At 41.6% G+C, this 21,149-nt stretch overlaps 1 long non-coding RNA gene across 1 annotated transcript; it reads right to left on the bottom strand.

Moving 5' to 3' along the window:
* Positions 1 to 677: 677 nt before the first annotated feature.
* LOC133543601 (uncharacterized) lies at positions 678 to 17,944 on the bottom strand. The gene is made up of 3 exons (XR_009804421.1): positions 17,565 to 17,944; positions 4,015 to 4,344; positions 678 to 1,034 (listed from the first exon to the last, which is right to left on the bottom strand). It is a non-coding gene; the product is annotated as an uncharacterized LOC133543601 (long non-coding RNA).
* Positions 17,945 to 21,149: the final 3,205 nt, after the last annotated feature.

The following is a 21,149-nucleotide window of genomic DNA, read 5'->3' as shown; positions in this document are numbered from 1 at the left end:
GAGACAAAGATAGTGGATGGCAGGCAAAAGGGTTGACAAATGGGTACAATCTGACTCAAACTCAGAAATGTATGGCCAGAATTTGATGAAAATTTCAGGAAATGTCAAAAGGCTGTGTGAGCGTACGCTAGCATCCTAATTTCACCACCAGAGACAAAAATAGTGGACTCCTGACAAGAGGGTTCACTTAATCTTGCGAAACAACTCAAATTCCAAAAAGTTATTGGCAAATTTTAATGAAACTTTCAGGAAGTGTCTAAAGTCTGTGTGAACGTATGCTAGCAACCCCGCCTACACCCATAGAGACAAAGGCAGTAGATTACAGACAAGAGGGTTCACTATTTCTTACAATCTCACTTAAACTCAGATGTGTGCAGATTTTGACAAAACTTTCAGGAAATGTCAAATGTCTGTGTCAACGTATGCTAGAGGCCCCGCCTACACCCACAGAGGTGGATGACAGACAAGAGGGTTCACCGTTTCTTACCATCAGACTTAAACTCAAAAAGTTAAGGGCAGATTTTGACGAAACTTTCAGGAAAAGTAAAATGTATTTGAGATGTTATGCTAACAGCCCCGCCTCCACCCACAGAGACAAAGATAGTGGATGACTGACTAGAGGGTTCACTTTTTCTTACACTCTTTAATGGATAACTCAAATGTTTGTTGGCGGATTTTGATGAAATGTTCAGGAAATGTCAACAAAGAGATAAGGAAGTGAACTAAGGAAGTCACTAGATTTTGGGGGTGATCCGGATGACTGTCTGGATTTAGGACTTCTTTACTATCAGGAGGTAGAGTCAAAAAAGGGATTCATAGGACCCCGTTCTTCATGCTGTCCGCTGAATGTGACGGAAAGCGCCAGAACTGACTCAGTGGTCAAAGTTGGAATTGCCACAAAACAACTCGACTGCTATCCGGCAAATTCGTCACGTTTCATGTGTCAGGTAAACCGTGACGGTTGGGGCCACTTGAATCCCCTTCCTGCTGGGGGGCCCGGGCTTTTCTGCTTAAGTGCACTCTACGTACGGCACCTTGTAAAGGAGAAAAAAAGCAGTCTTCGCTACACATCTCAACATGCATTTCATCTACAAGAGGAGCAAACATTGTGAGCATGGAATTTTTTTCCAGCAAAGAAGCTAAGCTAACATGACGTAGCCGCTAAAATGTTAACGGTAAGAAGAATTCTTAGATGTAATAGCACAACTATGTTGTGACGACTAGGTGTGCCTAATGAAGTGACCTAAAAGTGTACTTACTGAGTAGGTGTACCTAATGAAGTGACCTGAGAGTGTACTTACTGAGTAGGTGTACCTAATGAAGTGACCTGAGAGTGTACTTACTGAGTAGGTGTACCTAATGAAGTGACCTGAGAGTGTACTTGCTGACGAGGTGTGCCTAATGAAGTGACCTGAGAGTGTACTTACTGAGTAGGTGTACCTAATGAAGTGACCTGAGAGTGTACTTACTGAGAAGGTGTGCCTAATGAAGGCTTCACGGTGGCAGAGGGGTTAGTGCGTCTGCCTCACAATACGAAGGTCCTACAGTCCTGGGTTCAAATCCAGGCTCGGGATCTTCCTGTGTGGAGTTTGCATGTTCTCCCCATGAATGCGTGGGTTCCCTCCGGGTTCTCCGGCTTCCTCCCACTTCCAAAGACATGCACCTGGGGATAGGTTGATTGGCAACACTAAATGGTCCCTAGTGTGTGAATGTTGTCTGTCTATCTGTGTTGGCCCTGTGATGAGGTGGCGACTTGTCCAGGGTGTACCCCGCCTTCCGCCCGATTGAAGCTGAGATGGGCGCCAGCGCCCCCCGCGACCCCGAAAGGGAATGGGCGGTAGAAAATGGATGAATGTGCCTAATGAAGTGACCTGAGAATGTACTTACTGAGTAGGTGTGCCTAATGAAGTGACCTGAGAGTGTACTTACTGAGTAGGTGTGCCTAATGAAGTGACCTGAGTGTGTACTTACTGAATATGTGTGCCAAATGAAGTGTCCTGAGAGTGTACTTACTGACTATATGTGCCTAATGAACTGTCCGTAGAGTGTACTTGCTGACGAGGTGTGCCAATGAAGTGACCTAGAAGTGTACTTACTGAGTAGGTGTGCCTAATGAACTGACCTGAGAGTGTACTTACTGAGTAGGTGTGCCTAATGAACTGACCTGAGAGTGTACTTACTGAGTAGGTGTGCCAAATGAAGTGACTTGAGAGTGTACTTACTGAGGAGGTGTGCCTAATGAAGTGACCTGAGAGTTTACGTACTGTTGAGGTGTGCCTAATGAAGTGTCCTGAGAGTGTACTTACTCACGAGGTGTGCCTAATGAAGTGTCCTAAGAGTGTACTTACTCACGAGGTGTGCCTAATGAAGTGTCCTGAGAGTGTACTTACTGACTAAATGTGCCTAATGAAGTGACCTGAGAGTGTACTTACTGACTAGGTGTGCCTATTGAAGTGACCCGAGAGTGTACTTACTGACGAGGTGTGCCTAATGAAGTGACCTGAGAGTTTACCTACTGTTGAGGTGTGCCTAATGAAGTGACCTGAGAGTGTACTTACTGAGTAGGTGTGCCTATTGAAGTGACCTGAGAGTGTACTTACTGATGAGGTGTGCCTAATGAAGTGTCCTGAGAGTGTACTTACTGAGTAGGTGTGCCTAATGAAGTGCTCTGAGAGTGTACTTATTGAGGAGGTGTGCCTAATGATGTGTCCTGAGAGTGTACTTACTCACGAGGTGTGCCTAATGAAGTGACCTGAGAGTGTACTTACTGACTAGGTGTGCCTATTGAAGTGACCCGAGAGTGTACTTACTGACGAGGTGTGCCTAATGAAGTGACCTGAGAGTTTACCTACTGTTGAGGTGTGCCTAATGAAGTGACCTGAGAGTGTACTTACTGAGTGGGTGTGCCTATTGAAGTGAGCTGAGAGTGTACTTACTGACGATATGTGCCTAATGAAGTGACCTGAGAGTGTACTTATTGAGGTGTGCCTAATGAAGTGTCCTGAGGGTGTACTTACTGAGTAGGTGTGCCTAATGAAGTGCCCTGAGAGTGTACTTATTGAGGTGTGCCTAATGAGGTGTCCTGAGAGTGTAGTTAGTGACTAAATGTGCCTAATGAAGTGACCTGAGAGTGTACTTACTGAGTAGGTGTACCTAATGAAGTGACCTGAGAGTGTACTCACTGACTAGGTGTGCCTAATGAAGTGACCTGATGGTGTACTTAGTGAGTAGGTGTGCCTAATGAAGTGACCTGAGAGTGTACTTACTGACAAGGTGTGCCTAATGAAGTGACCTGAGGGTGTACTTACTGAGTAGGTGTGCCTAATGAAGTGCTCTGAGAGTGTACTTATTGAGGAGGTGTGCCTAATGATGTGTCCTGAGAGTGTACTTACTCACGAGGTGTGCCTAATGAAGTGTTCTGAGGGTGTACTTACTGAGTAGGTGTGCCTAATGATGTCACCTGAGTGTACTTACTGAGTAAGTGTGCCTGATGATGTCACCTGAGTGTACTTACTGAGTAGGTGTGCCTAATGATGTCACCTGAGTGTGTACTTAGTGAGTAGGTGCGCCTAATGAAGTGTCCTGAGAGTGTAGTTAGTGAGTATGTGTGCCTAATGAAGTGTCCTGAGAGTGTACTTACTGAGTAGGTGTACCTAATGATGTCACCTGAGAGTGTACTTACTGAGGAGGTGTGCCTAATGAAGTGACCTGAGAGTGTAGTTAGAGAGTAGGTGTGCCTAATGAAGTGACCTGAGAGTGTAGTTAGTGAGTAAGTGTGCCTAATGAAGTGTCCTGAGAGTGTACTTAGTAAGTGTGCCTAATGAAGTGACCTGAGAGTGTACTTAGTGAGTAAGTGTGCCTAATGATGTCACCTGAGAGTGTAGTTAGTGAGTAAGTGTGCCTAATGAAGTGACCTGAGAGTGTAGTTAGTGAGTATGTGTGCCTAATGAAGTGACCTGAGAGTGTACTTAGTGAGTATGTGTGCCCAATGAAGTGTCCTGCGAGTGTACTTACCGGCCAATCAATGGTGTTGTAGAGTGTGTGGCATGTGCTCAGTCAGTCGGCTTGACCGCTCGCCATCGATCGGCGAGGCGGCCTCCAAAGTCAATACGGCAAAGACAACATCTCCATTGATGTGTGGGCGTGGCCTGAGAGCAGGTGGCCCGCTCGCATCGCCGCCACCACCACAGTCGGACTTGGCGCTCACCTCACGCTCCGCCGCGTCACTCCCAATACTTGTATTGATTATTGGTTGCCGCCAATCACACAGACCATGGACAGGAGACGAAGAACATTTAGATGATCCCACATTTCAAAATGTTTCCTTTTTCTTGGATCCATGTTCTGCAGATGCATGATGCAGACGCACACAGTAAATAATACACACAGTAAATAATACACACAGTAAATAATACACACAGTAACTAATACACACAGTAAACAATACACACAGTAAATAATACAAACATAATGATAATAATAATAATAATGGATAAGATTCACACACTGTGCATGCAAAACATTATTAATGTAATTAAGCTCATATTTCAGTCGGAAAGAAGTTTAAACTTGGGATTGTGTTTTTATTTATTAACCCCGTTTCCATATGAGTTGGGAAATGGTGTTAGATGTAAATATAAACAGAATACAATGATTTGCAAATCCTTTTCAAGCCATATTCAGTTGAATATGCTACAAAGACAACATATTTCATGTTCAAACCCATAAACTTTAATTTTTTTTTGCAAATAATCATTAACTTTAGAATTTGATGACAGCAACACGTGACCAAAAAGTTGGGAAAGGTGGCAATAAATACTGATAAAGTTGAGGAATGCTCATCAAACACTTATTTGGAACATCCCACAGGTGTGCAGGCTAATTGGGAACAGGTGGGTGCCATGATTGGCTATAAAAACATCTTCCCAAAAAATGCTCAGTCTTTCACAAGAAAGGATGGGGCGAGGTACACCCCTTTGTCCACAACTGCGTGAGCAAATAGTCAAACAGTTTAAGAACAACCTTTCTCAAAGTGCAACTGCAAGACATTTAGGGATTTCAACATCTACGCTCCATAATATCATCAAAAGGTTCAGAGAATCTGGAGAAATCACTCCACGTAAGCGGCATGGCCGGAAACCAACATTGAATGACCGTGACCTTCCATCCCTCAGACGGCACTGTATCAAAAACCGACATCAATCTCTAAAGGATATCACCACATGGGCTCAGGAACACTTCAAAAAAACCACTGTCACTAAATACAGTTAGTCGCTACATCTGTAAGTGCAAGTTAAAGCTCTACTATGCAAAGCGAAAGCCATTTATCAACAACATCCAGAAACGCCGCCGGCTTCTCTGGGTCCGAGATCACCTAAGATGGACTGATGCAAAGTGGAAAAGTGTTCTGTGGTCTGACGAGTCCACATTACAAATTGTTTTTGGAAATATTCGAAATCGTGTCATCTGGACCAAAGGGGAAGCGAACCATCCAGACTGTTATCCACGCAAAGTGTAAAAGCCAGCATGTGTGATGGTATGGGGGTGCATTAGTGCCCAAGGCATGGGTAACTTACACATCTGTGAAGGCACCATTAATGCTGAAAGGTCCATACAGGTTTTGGAACAACATATGTTGTCATCCAAGCAACGTTATCATGGACGCCCCTGCTTATTTCAGCAAGACAAGTGTTACAACAGCGTGGCTTCGTAAAACAAGACTGCGGGTACTTTTTCTGGCCCGCCTGCAGTCCAGACCTGTCTCCCATGGAAAATGTGTGAAGCGTAAAATAGGACAGCGGACTGTTGAAGGACTGAAGCTCTACATAAAACAAGAATGGGAAAGAATTCCACTTTCAAAGCTTCAACAATTAGTTTCCTCAGTTCCCAAACGTTTATTGAGTGTTGTTAAAAGAAAAGGTGATGTAACACAGTGGTGAACATGCCCTTTCCCAACTACTTTGGCACGTGTTGCAGCCATGAAATTCTAAGTTAATTATTATTCGCAAAAAAATAAATCAAGTTTATGAATTTGAACATCAAATATGTTGTCTTTGTAGCAAATTCAACTGAATATGGGTTGAAAATGTTTTGCTTATCATTGTATTCTGTTTATATTTACATCTAACACAATTTCCCAACTCATATGGAAACAGGGTTTGTATATATATATATATATATATATATATATATATATATATATATATATATATAATTTACAGATAAACACTGACATTTATGATTTATATATTGTTATTTGCAGATGAAATGGTCACATGACCCTCATGCATTCAAGTCAACTTCCTGACTGCCGGACGTTGCCAACAAAAGTCGGACTTTTTATGAACACTTTATTTTGAAATCTTGCCGTTGTGTTGTGTTATTGCTTTGTGTTTCATTAACTTCCTCTTCGGCGAGAAAGAACCCTGACCTAACACCGTCTGGTTATTTCCAGGCCACACCCGAGCAAAAGTTCCTGGACGTTCGAAGGCTGAAAAGCAGAGAAAAGAGGCGTCGACGTTGAAGGCCAAACTACTTCCTGTTTGCGGGAAGTGGGTCGCAGTCAACAGGAGCGACGTCGCCGTCACAAACGTCCGACTCCTTCCAGCACGAGGCTTTGAGAAGACGGCAGGCGGATGATTGTGAGGCGCCATGAAAGCGAGCGTTCTCCTCCCGTGTGTCATTCTGCCGCTCGCCCACCAACCTTTGAAGTGGCGGCGCTCTCTCTCTCTTTCTCTCTGTCTTCTGTCTTCTTGTCTCATTAAACATAAAAGTGCAAAAATAAAAAAAAATCCAAATGAACTGTTTACCCTGTTACTTTAAAATGCGCAATTTACCCTCGCCGGGCGAGACGTCTCGCAATTACCACGCCGCGCCTCTCCCGCGTCCATTTAGCGCATTTTCTAGAACAAACCCCGCTAATCATGTGGCAGATCAAAGTGACAGCGCCGAGCTGCTTTAAATATTCAAATCTGCACCGTTCAAAAATCTTAAAGCACATCAAAGAATTCGCCTTTTTTTAATTTTCCTGCGCGGCCGCCTTAGATGCAGATGTGCACGCGCTCCGAGTCCAATTAAATATTGCTAACCTCGGCATTTTTCTCTTGGATTTCCATACTGTTTGTTTTCTTGTGCCGGCAGACGGAGATGGCGGTGATTGCCCGCCTGCCACGTGGCTGTCAGCAACCCACGCGCCACAACACAAATACAAAGGAAGCACCTGGAACATCACACCACGCCCCCATCGGCACCCGGCTGGATCTCGCGTGAGAGGAGGAGAAGGGGTTAGTGGTCTTGGATGAAAATGATGGAAAGCGTCACTCTACGTAGCGAGAGTTGGAATTGCCGCACTTTGTTGGCTAGAAAACTTGTTAGAAGTACAGCAATGTCACTGATTTAGTAGTACTTACAATATTTGTTTCTTTGGCACACTCCACACTTGTAGAACATCCAATCTTCTGGTACAGGTGCCCAGACTACAAACATTTTTTCTCAGTTATAGATCCCCAATATTGTAGTACGTCAATCATTGTCATTTACAGATCGCTGATATTCTAGTACTTCCAATCATTGTTTGTGTGATAGTGATCATTGATATTGTAGTACTTTCAATCATTGTTTATCAGTTACAGACCCCCGATATAGTAATACTTCCAAACATTGTTTGTCTGATAAATATCCCCAATATTGTAGAACTTCAATCATTGTCATTTACAGATCCCTGATATTGTAGTACTTCCAATCATTGTTTGTGTGATAGAGATCACTGATATTATAGTACTTCCAAAAATTGTTGGTCTGATAAATATCCCTGCTATTGTAGTACTTCCAATCATTGTTTGTCAGTTACAGATCCCTGATATACTAATACTTCGAAACATTGTTTTTCTGATAAATATCCCTTATATTGTAGAACTTCAATCATTGTCATTTACAGATCCCTGATATTGTCGAACTTCCAATCATCGTTTGTCTGATAGAGATCACTGATATTATAGTACTTCCAATCATTGTTTGTCAGTTACAGATCCCTGATATTGTCGAACTTCCAATCATTGTTTGTCTGATAGAGATCACTGATATTGTAGTACTTTCAATCATTGTTTATCAGTTACAGACCCCCGATATAGTAATACTTCCAAACATTGTTTGTCTGATAAATATCCCTTATATTGTAGAACTTCAATCATTGTCATTTACAGATCGCTGATATTGTCGAACTTCCAATCATTGTTTGTCTGATAGAGATCACTGATATTATAATACTTCCAATCATTGTTTATCACTTACCGATCCCTGATATTCTAGTACTTCCAAATATTGTTTGTTTGATAAATATCCCTGATATTGTAGTACTTCCAATCATTGTTTGTCAGTTACAGTCCCAGATATTGCAGTACTTACAATCACTGTTTGTCTGATAAAGAGCCTTTATATTTACTACTTTCAATAATTGTCCATTACAAATCCCTGATATTGTAGTACTTCTAATCATTGTTTGTCAGTTACAGATCGTTGATATGAAAGTACTTCCAATAACTGTTTGTCGGTTAAAGATCCCAGATATTGTAGTACTTCCAATCATTGTTTGTCAGTTACAGTCCCAGATATTGTAGTACTTACAATCACTGTTTGTCTGATAAAAAGCCCTTATATTTAGTACTTTCAATAATTGTCAATTACAGATCCCTGATATTGTAGTACTTCCAATCATTGTTTGTTGGTTACAGATCCCTGATATTGTAGTACTTCCAATCATTGTTTGTACTTTCAATAATTGTTTGTCTGATAGAGCTAACTGATATTGTAGTACTTCCAATCATTGTTTGTCAGTTACAGATCGTTGATATGAAAGTACTTCCAATCATTGTTTGTCGGTTAAAGATCCCTGATATTGTAGTACTTCCAATCATTGTTTGTTGGTTACATATCCCTGATATTGTAGTACTTCCAATCATTGTTTGTCAGTTACAGTCCCAGATATTGTAGTACTTACAATCACTGTTTGTCTGATAAAGAGCCCCTATATTTAGTACTTTCAATAATTGTCAATTACAGATCCTTGATATTGTAGTACTTCCAATCATTGTTTGTCGGTTAAAGATCCCTGATATTGTAGTACTTCCAATCATTATTTGTCAGTTACAGTCCCAGATATTGTAGTACTTACAATCAATGTTTGTCTGATAAAGAGCCCTTATATTTAGTACTTTCAATAATTGTCTGTTGCAGATCCCTGATATTGTAGTACTTCTAATCATTGTTTGTCAGTTATAGATCGTTAATATGAAAGTACTTCCATTAACTGTTTGTCGGTTACAGATCCCTGATATTGTAGTACTTCTAATCATTGTTTGTCTGATAAATATCCCTGATATTGTAGTACTTCCACTCATTGATTGTCGGTTACAGTCCCAGATATTGTAGTACTTAAAATCATTGTTTTTCAGATAAAGATCCCTTATATTTAGTACTTTCAATAATCGTTAGTTACAGATCACTGATATTGTAGTACTTCCAATCATTGTTTGTCAGTTACTGATCCCAGATATTGTAGTACTTCCAATCATTGTTTGCCTGCTAAAAATCACTGTTATTGTAGTACTTCCAATCATTGTTTGTCTGCCAAAGATCAATGATATTGTAATACTTTCAATCATTGTCAGTTGCAGATCCCTGATATTGTAGTACATCAGTTTCAGATCCCCGATATTGTAGTACTTCGAATCATTGTTTTTCTCATAAAGATCCCTAATATTATAGTACTTCAATCATTGTCAGTTACAGATCTCTGATATTGTAGTACTTCCAATCATCGTTTGTCAGTTACAGATCCGTATTATTGTAGTACTTCCAATCATTGTTTGTTGGTTACATATCCCTGATATTGTAGAACTTCCAATCATTGTTTGACTGATAAAGATCACTGATATTGTAGTACTTACAATCATTGTTTGTCGGTTACAAATCCCTGATTTTATAGTACTTTCAATCATTGTCCATCACAGATCCCCGATATTGTAGTACTTCCAATCATTGTTTGTTGGTTACAGATCCCTGATTTTTTAGTACTGCCAATCATTGTTTGTTTAATAAAGATCCCTGATATTATAGTACTTTCCATCATTGTTTTTCAGTTACAGATCCCTGATGTTGTAGTACTTCCAAGCATTGTTGGTCTGCTAAAATCCCTGATACTGTAGTACTTCCAATATTTTTTTGTTGGTAACAGATCCCTGATATTGTAGTACTTGCAATCATTGTTTGTCTGCTAAAGATCAGTGATATTGTAGTCAGTCCTATCGTTGTCTGGTACAGATCTGCATTATTGTAGTACGTGGAGTGGTTGTGTTCCGTGTACATTTTGCTGTGTTATTCTCGGCACCAACAGCGCTTGGGATGCTAGGTCTTTAAACAAAGGCAAAGGCTTCAAAGGCACGATCAGTACAAATGCTATACGTCGTGGTTGATTTGTGTTTTTTTGCAGGATTGCCGGGATCCTTCAGGAACATGAGAGCTAAATAATCTATGATAAAAAATGGTGTAAGAAGCAAAGCAAAGCTCCACACACAAAAAGAGTAGCTTTACGCTAACATGTTTCTTCTAACGTGACGTGACAAGTCAGCCTCCCCGAGCATTTGATGCCAGCTCGGCAAGAATCCTGACAGTTTATCAGTACAAGGTGCTATTGACACATTTCAGTTCGCAAAAGACGACAAAGCGCTGAGGTTCAGTCAGAAGTAATTTTCAAAAATGACAACGCCGCTATTTCATCTCTGCTTGGCGTCGGAAGGCAGACTGAGGAGGCGTGGTGGCATCACCTGGGATTTAGGACTTTCCAGGCTAGGACACGGACTATGAAGAACTCTTCTTCCGGCTTCTTGCAAAGTCCGGCCGACCCCGAAAACCAAAACACTGCATCGCACCTCAAGATAAAAGCTCGTATTGCCAAAACCGTTAAGGAAGACATCTGCTAAACTACATTTCCTCTCATGAGGCAAGGTGACGCCATGCCTCACAAACTAACTGATGCGGTGCCGCTGTCAACTTGTCTCCTCATCCACACAAATTGGAAAGATCTCTCCTGAAACCGTCTCCTTGTTTCAGAGCAGAAGACAAAATATTTCAGTGTTTTGTTTGGTTTTTGTGGGCAAAATGGAAATGAGCTCCTGGTGGAACTTGCATGAACAGAAATCCATCCATCCATCCATCCATTTTCTACCGCTTATTCCCTTTTGGGGTCGCGGGGGACGCTGGCGCCTATCTCAGCTACAATCGGGCGGAAGGCGGGGTACACCCTGGACAAGTCGCCACCTCATCGCAGGGCCAACACAGATAGACAACATTCACACACTAGGGACCATTTAGTGTTGCCAATCAACCTATCCCCAGGTGCATGTCTTTGGAGGTGGGAGGGGCCTATCCCCAGGTGCATGTCTTTGGAGGTGGGAGGAAGCCGGAGTACCCGGAGGGAACCCACGCATTCACGGGGAGAACATGCAAACTCCACACAGAAAGATCCCGAGCCTGGATTTGAACCCAGGACTGCAGGACCTTCGTATTGTGAGGCAGACGCACTAACCCCTCTGCCACCGTGAACCCTGAACAGAAATCAGAATCAGAAATACTTTATTAATCTTTGAGGTGAAATGAACATGTTCAGCACAATCCCATTCAAGATCAGGGCATTGAGGGGATCTGGTTTTGTGGCTGCAGGATTAGGTCTCTGCTTTTTGCAGATGATGTGGTCCTGATGGCTTCATCTGGCCAGGATCTTCAGCTCTCGCTGGATCGGTTCGCAGCCGAGTGTGAAGCACCTCCAAGTCCGAGTCCATGGTTCTCGCCCGGAAAAGGGAGGAGTACCAAGTCCGGGTTGGGGAGGAGACCCTGCCCTAAGTGGAGGAGTTCAAGTACCTTGGAGTCTTGTTCCCGAGTGAGGGAGGAGTGGATGGTTACAGTGATGCAGTTACAGTACCGGTCTGTTGTGGTGAAGAAGGAGCTGAGCCGGAAGGCAAAGCTCTCAATTTACCGGTCGATCTACGTTCCCATCCTCACCTATGGTCATGAGCTTTGGGTCATGACCGAAAGGATAAGATCACGGGTACAAGCGGCCCAAATGAGTTTCCAGGTCTCTCCCTTAGAGATAGGGTGAGAAGCTCTGCCATCCGGGAGGAACTCAAAGTAAAGCCGCTGCTCCTCCACATGGAGAGGAGCCAGATGAGGTGGTTCGGGCATCTGGTCAGGATGCCACCCGAACGCCTCCCTAGGGAGGTGTTTAGGGCACGTCCAACCGGTAGGAGGCCACAAGGAAGACCCAGGACACCGACTACTACTACCGAGGCCTCCTGGCTGCCTCCAAGGTGAGGTCCAGCCGGGAGGAGATGTCAGGGCAGGTTGAGGACACGCTGGAGAGACTAGCTGACCCGTGAATGCCGCAGTGTCGCCCCCTGTGGAACTAGACTAGGTGGCGGGGGGGACCGGGACATTTGTGCATCTCTGCTTAGACTGCTGCCCCCGCGACCTGGACTCGGCTCAGCGGCGGGAAATAGACGGATTGATGGAGGATTTCATAGCAATTTCAAATCCATCCATCCATTTCCTACCGCTTGTCTCTTTCTTGGGATCGCGGGGGGTGCTGTACCCAATCTCAGCTGCATTTGGGCGGAAAGCGGGGTACACCCTGGACAAGACGCCACCTCCTCGCAGGGCCACAATTTCAAATCTTTTTTATTTTAGACCAGTTGATCAGCCATTCTTTTTCTGCTCTGCCCCCCTCTCCTTTGTGGAGGGGGGGGGGGGGGGGGGCACAGGTTCAGTGAGCACAGATGAAGCACTGGCTGTCCAGGGTCAAGACCCAGGGTGGACCACTCTCCTGTGCCTCGGTTGCTGCTGACCTATCTCCACTCGGGATGTTCTCCTGCTGGCCCAACTATGGACTGGACTCTCACTATTATGTTAGATCCACTATGGACTGGACTCTCACTATTATGTTAGATCCACTATGGACTGGACTCTCACTATTATGTTAGATCCACTATGGACTGGACTCTCACACTCTTATGTTAGATCCACTATGGACTGGACTCTCTCACTATTATGTTAGATCCACTATGGACTGGACTCTCACACTATTATGTTAGATCCACTATGGACTGGACTCTCACTATTATGTTAGATCCACTATGGACTGGACTCTCACTATTATGTTAGATCCACTATGGACTGGACTCTCACTATTATGTTAGATCCACTATAGACTGGACTATCACACTATTATGTTAGATCCACTATGGACTGGACTCTCACTATTATGTTAGATCCACTACGGACTGGACTCTCACTATTATGTTAGATCCACTATGGACTGGACTCTCACTATTATGTTAGATCCACTATGGACTGGACTCTCACTATTATGTTAGATCCACTATGGACTGGACTCTCACTATTATGTTAGATCCACTATGGACTGGACTCTCACACTCTTATGTTAGATCCACTATGGACTGGACTCTCTCACTATTATGTTAGATCCACTATGGACTGGACTCTCACACTATTATGTTAGATCCACTATGGACTGGACTCTCTCACTATTATGTTAGATCCACTATGGACTGGACTCTCACTATTATGTTAGATCCACTATGGACTGGACTCTCACTATTATGTTAGATCCACTATGGACTGGACTCTCACACTCTTATGTTAGATCCACTATGGACTGGACTCTCTCACTATTATGTTAGATCCACTATGGACTGGACTCTCACTATTATGTTAGATCCACTATGGACTGGACTCTCACTATTATGTTAGATCCACTATGGACTGGACTCTCACACTCTTATGTTAGATCCACTATGGACTGGACTCTCTCACTATTATGTTAGATCCACTATGGACTGGACTCTCACACTATTATGTTAGATCCACTATGGACTGGACTCTCACTATTATGTTAGATCCACTATGGACTGGACTCTCACTATTATGTTAGATCCACTATGGACTGGACTCTCACTATTATGTTAGATCCACTATAGACTGGACTATCACACTATTATGTTAGATCCACTATGGACTGGACTCTCACTATTATGTTAGATCCACTACGGACTGGACTCTCACTATTATGTTAGATCCACTATGGACTGGACTCTCACTATTATGTTAGATCCACTATGGACTGGACTCTCACTATTATGTTAGATCCACTATGGACTGGACTCTCACACTCTTATGTTAGATCCACTATGGACTGGACTCTCTCACTATTATGTTAGATCCACTATGGACTGGACTCTCACACTATTATGTTAGATCCACTATGGACTGGACTCTCTCACTATTATGTTAGATCCACTATGGACTGGACTCTCACTATTATGTTAGATCCACTATGGACTGGACTCTCACTATTATGTTAGATCCACTATGGACTGGACTCTCACACTATTGTGTTAGATCCACTATGGACTGGACTCCCACTATTATGCTAGATCCACTATGGACTGGACTCTCACTATTATGTTAGATCCTTTATGGACTGGACTCACACTATTATGTTAGATCCACTATGGACTGGACTCTCACACTCTTATGTTAGATCCACTATGGACTGGACTCTCACACTATTATGTTAGATCCACTATGGACTGGACTCTCTCACTATTATGTTAGATCCACTATGGACTGGACTCTCACACTATTATGTTAGATCCACTATGGACTGGACTCTCTCACTATTATGTTAGATCCACTATGGACTGGACTCTCACTATTATGTTAGATCCACTATGGACTGGACTCTCACTATTATGTTAGATCCACTATGGACTGGACTCTCACACTATTGTGTTAGATCCACTATGGACTGGACTCCCACTATTATGCTAGATCCACTATGGACTGGACTCTCACACTATTATGTTAGATCCACTATGGACTGGACTCTCACACTATTATGTTAGATCCACTATGGACTGGACTCTCTCACTATTATGTTAGATCCACTATGGACTGGACTCTCACTATTATGTTAGATCCACTATGGACTGGACTCTCACTATTATGTTAGATCCACTATGGACTGGACTCTCACACTATTGTGTTAGATCCACTATGGACTGGACTCCCACTATTATGCTAGATCCACTATGGACTGGACTCTCACACTATTATGTTAGATCCACTATGGACTGGACTCTCACTATTATGCTAGATCCACTATGGACCAGAATCTCTCACAATATGCTAGATCGACTCGACGTGGGTCTGTGGGGGGTGGGGAGGGAGGTGGGGGAGGGTGGTTCTCATTTTTATCCCTTTGGGTTGAGTTTTTCCTTGCCCTGATGTGGAATCTGAGCCGAGGATGTTGTTGTGGCTTGTGCAGCCCTTTGAGACAATGGAGATTTAGGGCTGTAAAGGTAAACACTGATTGATTGATTGATTGAAATCAACACCACAACCTGACATTGATTAAGCGTTGTCAAAAAGCATGTTGTTTCAACGTTGTATTTGTGTTGTAGAATATTGTTTGGGAAATGAGCACATTTCAAAATTGTCGTATCAGCGTCACAAGCTGCGGCATCTTTAACTGCCACAATCGTGGTCAGGATCGCTTCATTTGGTGAGATTTTTCTTATTTCTAGCACAAGAGCAAAGCCGGAAGAAGTCGGGTCGGTGAGCTGATTAAGAGTGAGACGATCAAACGTGACTTTTAACGCCATCACCTGGAAAATGTCGGCGTGTTCACGCCATTTTCACATGGGTAAGATTCGCATGTAGCATTCGGTAGGATGATAGCGTTAGCCAAGCTAGCTGCGGGCGACAAACAACCTACAGTACTTTGGAAAAACATGTTTGTTTACTTTTAGTCTTGAGTAAGCACACAAATGAATGAGTATTATTTTAGGGCAATGATCAAAGTATTTAAAGCAGGGGTGCCCATTACGTCGATGGCGAGCTACCAGTCGACCGCGGGGGGTGTGTCAGTCCATCTCCAGCCAGGCTTTTAAAAAAAATAGAGCTAAAAATGAGTGATCATCAATCTTCACCAAGACGTCACTTAAATGACATTCACGGTACCGGAGGGTCTTGTGAGATGAATATATGACAGAGAGGAAGGCGAGAAACACTTTTTATTTCAACAGACTCTCGCGCCGTACCTTCCGTCAAAACTCTAAAGGCCGACTGCACATTTCCTATCTTCACAATAAAAGCCCTGCTTCATGCTGCCTGCGCTAACTAAATACAGAGTCTCGGAAAACTGGCGTGCACAAGCGATCCCTCAGAAAACTGGCGTGCACAAGCGATCCCTCAGAAAGCTGGCGTGCACATCACTTGTGCACGCCAGCTTTCCCAGACTCTTATTTTGTTAGCGCAGGCAGCATGAAGCAGGGCTTTTAATGTGAAGATAGGAAATGTGCAGTCGGCCTTTAGAGTTTTGACGAAAGTCTGTTGAAATAAAAAGTGTTTCTGGCCTTCCTCTCTGTCATTTTTTCCTAATAATGAAGTGGCAGCAGCCAGCGTCATCTCACAAGACCCTCGGGTGCCGTGAATGTCAATCAAGCAAGCTACGGAATTTGCCGCCAATGTTTTTCTTGTAAAGTGTATGGAAGCTGGATGAATTAGATGCCAAAAACCAACCACTTTCATGTGGTATTGTACAGAAAGGACAACTTTTTTTCTCCTCCATTTGAAAATGTGGGCGTTATCATCATTACTGTCTGATTCCAATCAATGCAAGTCATCAGAATCAGGTAATACACCAACTTATATTCTTGTCTTTGTGAAAGAAAGACATCTATATGTGTTACACATGCTTGTATTATCATTAAACACATTTAACTTGTTTACAAAAATGTCTCTTTCATGAATAAATAAATATAAATGATATATATAAATGAGGTAGATCCCCTCCAGTTGGTCAATTGAAAAGTAGCTCGCCTGCAGAAAAAGTTCGGGCACCCCTGATTTAAAGGAACCATATGTAAGAATCTGGCCATAAATGGTACTGCAATCATGGTCAAAATGCTGTACTCCTCTCTCCCTGACTGAGGTTGCCAGATACCCGCCTGATTCCAGCTCAAGCTAAAACTGAAGAGTATACATTTTACCAAAGTATGTCTATAGGCTACTGTTTCAAACCTTTCAGGTTGCCATATAACTTAGTACATGTAGTCCACTATATGCAAACACCAATGAGAAATGATTTTATCATTTGATTATGTTGTCTGCATACCTTTCATGTTGTCATGATGACTAATGTTGGAAGCCATTACCTCAGCATATCAGGCACTGACACCACCCTTATCCACATAGCTTTTATTTCTACTAAATATATGTTGTCCTGTCAGTTGGATGACACGTGGACATGCATACCAACTAGCATATATTTCCCCCGTTAGCATGTATGTCCATTTTTCATTGACCGGGCTAGCGTGCTAACATTGGTTGCAGGAACATACTAGCTTTGTTAGACGAACTCATAGACTGTGTTGGACAATATAGTTGACATAGCAAATGTCAATTTATCACAAGTAATAAGAAAAGGTAAATACCTGTGTAGAGGGGGGCGTGGCCTGCATGTTTGCAGCGGAACGGGGTGTGCCAGGAACAGCCTCGCAGTGAGCGATAGGTGCGTAGATGGCCCAGGTGGGCCTTGTTGTCAAATCACCTGTCGCTCTGTATAAGCAGCAGCCTGGAGGAGAAAAGACTGAAACACAACAAGACAATTGCTGGAATAATAATACTGTATTGTGAACTTGAACTGGGCTCTCATGTCGGTGCTTGGTAGTCCGAAGAACCCCCTGGAGGGCGACCTCCACAACCTGACTTACCTATCAAGGAGGGAATGGGCATGTTTGGCGTCAAATGAAAACATCTTCAATGTTCTCCATCTATCAAATGTTCCTGGTTTTGTCATGAATAAGTTGAGAATGGTAACTTCTTGGGTACTGATTAATGCGAAGGGCTACCAGTTTGATACACACTTCAATAAATTGCCAGAAATAGCCAATTTGCTCCATTTACCATTAACTCTATGTTATTATTAATAATTAATGATATTTATCTTCGTGGAAACACTGAACATCTTAATGATTTCTCACAATAAATATATATAGAAACAGATAAATATTTTAAAAAAAAGGTATTTCTGTCTGTCATTCCGTCGTACATTTTTTTTCCTTCTACGGAAGGTTTTTGGAGAGAGTAAATGATGAAAAAAAACACTTAATTGAACGGTTTAAAAGAAAAGAAAACATAAAAAAAATTAAAATTTAATTTTGAAACATATTTTATCTTCAATTTCGACTCTTTAAAATTCAAAATTCAACCGAAAAAAAGAAGAGAAAAACTAGCTAATTTGAATCTTTTTGAAAAAAATTGAAAAAAGAATTTATGGAACATCATTAGTCTTTTTTCCTGATTAAGATTAATTTTAGAATTTTGATGACATGTTTTAAATAGGTTAAAATCCAATCTGCACTTTGTTAGAATATATAACAAATTGGACCAAGCTATATTTCTAACAAAGACAAATCATTATTTCTTCTAGATTTTCCAGAACAAAAATTTTAAAAGAAATTCGAAAGACTTTGAAATAAGATTTAAATTTGATTCTACAGATTTTTCTAGATTTGCCAGAATAATTTATTTGAATTTTAATCATAATAAATTTGAGAAGATATTACACAAATATTCTGCGTCGAAAAAACAGAAGCTAAAATGAAAAATGAAATGAAAATCAATTTATTATTCTTTACAATAAAAAAAATAAAAAATACTTGAAAATGTATTTAAATTGTCAGGAAAGAAAAGGAAGGAGTTTAAAAGGTAAAAAGGTATATGTGTTTAAAGGGGAACATTATCACAATTTAAGAAGGGTTAAAACCAATAAAAATCATTTCCCAGTGGCTTATTTAATTTTTTCGAAATTTTTTTCAAAATTTTACCCATCATGAAATATCCCGAAAAAAGGCTTTAAAGTGCCTGATTTTCGCTATCTGTAAATCCACCCGTCCATTTTCCTGTGACGTCACATAGTGACGCCAACACAAACAAACATGGCGGATAGAACAGCAAGATATAGCGACATTAGCCCGGATTCAGACTCGGATTTCAGCGGCTGAAGCGATTCAACAGATTACGCATGTATTGAAACGGATGGTTGGAGTATGGAGGCAGATAGCGAAAACGAAATTGAAGAAGAGTACCACTGGAGCAACTTAAATCCGTTGCTTGGTAAGTGTTTGTTTGGCATTAAATGTGGGTGGAGGGAAAGGCTGGATGCAAATATAGCTACCAATGTACATACAGCTAGCCTAAATAGCATGTTAGCATCGATTAGCTGGCAGTCATGCCGTGACCAAATATGTCTGATTAGCACATAAGTCAATAACATCAACAAAACTCACCTTTGTGATTTCGTTGACTTTATCGTTGCAAATGCATCTGCTTTGAGTGTCACAGGATATCCACACATTGTTGCCATTTCTGCCAAGTTAGCATCGATTAGCATGCCGTGCTAATCGATGCACACTCCACGTAAGTCAACTTGTATCCGTCCTTGATGGTGTTGTTACACCTCCGACAACACACCGACGAAGAATGATGTCTCCAAGGTACGGAAAACAGTCGAAAAAACTGAAAATAACAGAGATGATTTGACTTGTGTGTGTAATGTGTTTGAGAAAATGGTGGATTGTTTCCCGTTGTAACGTCACGGGTGAAAGGTTTAAATCGCCAAATTCACCCTTTTAGAGTTCGGAAATCGGTTAAAAAAACATATGGTCTTTTTTCTGCAACATCAAGGTTAATATTGACGCTTACATAGGTCTGCTGATAATGTTCCCCTTTAAAAATCCTAAAATCATTTTTAAGGTTGTATTTTTTCTCTAAAATTGACTTTCTGAAAGTTATAAGAAGCAAAGTAAAAAAATTAATTTATTTATTTAAACAAGTGAAAACCAAGTCTTTAAAATATTTTCTTGGATTTTCAAATTCTATTTGAGTTTTGTCTCTCTTAGAATTAAAAATGTCAAGCAAAGCGAGACCAGCTTGCTAGTAAATAAATATAATTTAAAAAATAGAGGCAGCTCACTGGTAAGTGCTGCTATTTGAGCTATTTTTAGGACAGGCCAGCGGGCAACTCATCTGGTCCTTACGGGCGACCTGGAGCGTTGGTGACCCCTGCTTTAAAAGGACTAAGGTCTGACATGTTGAGTAACTTCACCGGTGGCAGTAGCCAGACCAAGATGGCAACCTGGATGTGACACACTCACTGACTTTCTCATTGGTCAAACAGTGGAGGGCGGGGCATCGGAATTGAAACGATAACATTATTTCGGGGCTGTAAATCAAATTTTGAAATGAGCCAATGAACTGCCGTTATCAGTTATAGAGGTATTGGAAAAGAAGATGACTTATTAATGCCTTTTGACTTACCATGGCCATTTAATGATGACTTGACATGACTCTTTAAAAGTAGTTTTTTCGGGGAAGCCGGGGGAACCTTGCACATCTCGGACACGTCAGAGATGAAAGCCGTGGATCACAGACAATTTGAAGAAAGGAGGATGTGCTTTAACTTCTTCACCGATATAACAACTGACTTTGTCGACGAAATAGAGCAGGTTTGGCCGCACTTTTACCTGATTTAAACCTCTCTTGGTATTTTTAGGCGGCAAGCTTTTGGAATAAGGTACAGTTTATATGATGTACATATATAAATATATATTAGATTAGATTAGATTAGATAGTACTTTATTTATTCCGTCAGGAGAGTTCCTTCAGGAAAATTAAAATTTTCAGCACAATCCCATTCAAGTTTAGACAAACATTACAGGGAGACAGAACAGGATCGCTGACGGGTCTGCCGGCTTCCAGCGCCCCTTACAAAAAAGATGAGATAAAGGTAAACAAAGGGGGGGGGGGGAGAAAAAAATAGAAGATTAAAATAAAATTGCAGACTGAGGCCAAGGGAAAAAAAAAAACAAATAAATAAAAAAAAAAATATATATATATATATATATATATATATGGAGAGAGTTACTTTGAATGCAGTCAACATAGCCACAAAGTCAGAATATTGGTATTCCCTTCCTTGGTCCAGTATTTCAGAAGCAACAAATGTTGGGATCACG

Source organism: Nerophis ophidion, linkage group LG26, assembly GCF_033978795.1.
Source record: "Nerophis ophidion isolate RoL-2023_Sa linkage group LG26, RoL_Noph_v1.0, whole genome shotgun sequence".
In the NCBI taxonomy this organism is placed as follows: Eukaryota; Metazoa; Chordata; class Actinopteri; order Syngnathiformes; family Syngnathidae; genus Nerophis; species Nerophis ophidion.
The sequence above is the reverse complement of the archived record's forward strand: the minus strand, read 5'-3'. Positions and strand labels throughout refer to the sequence as shown.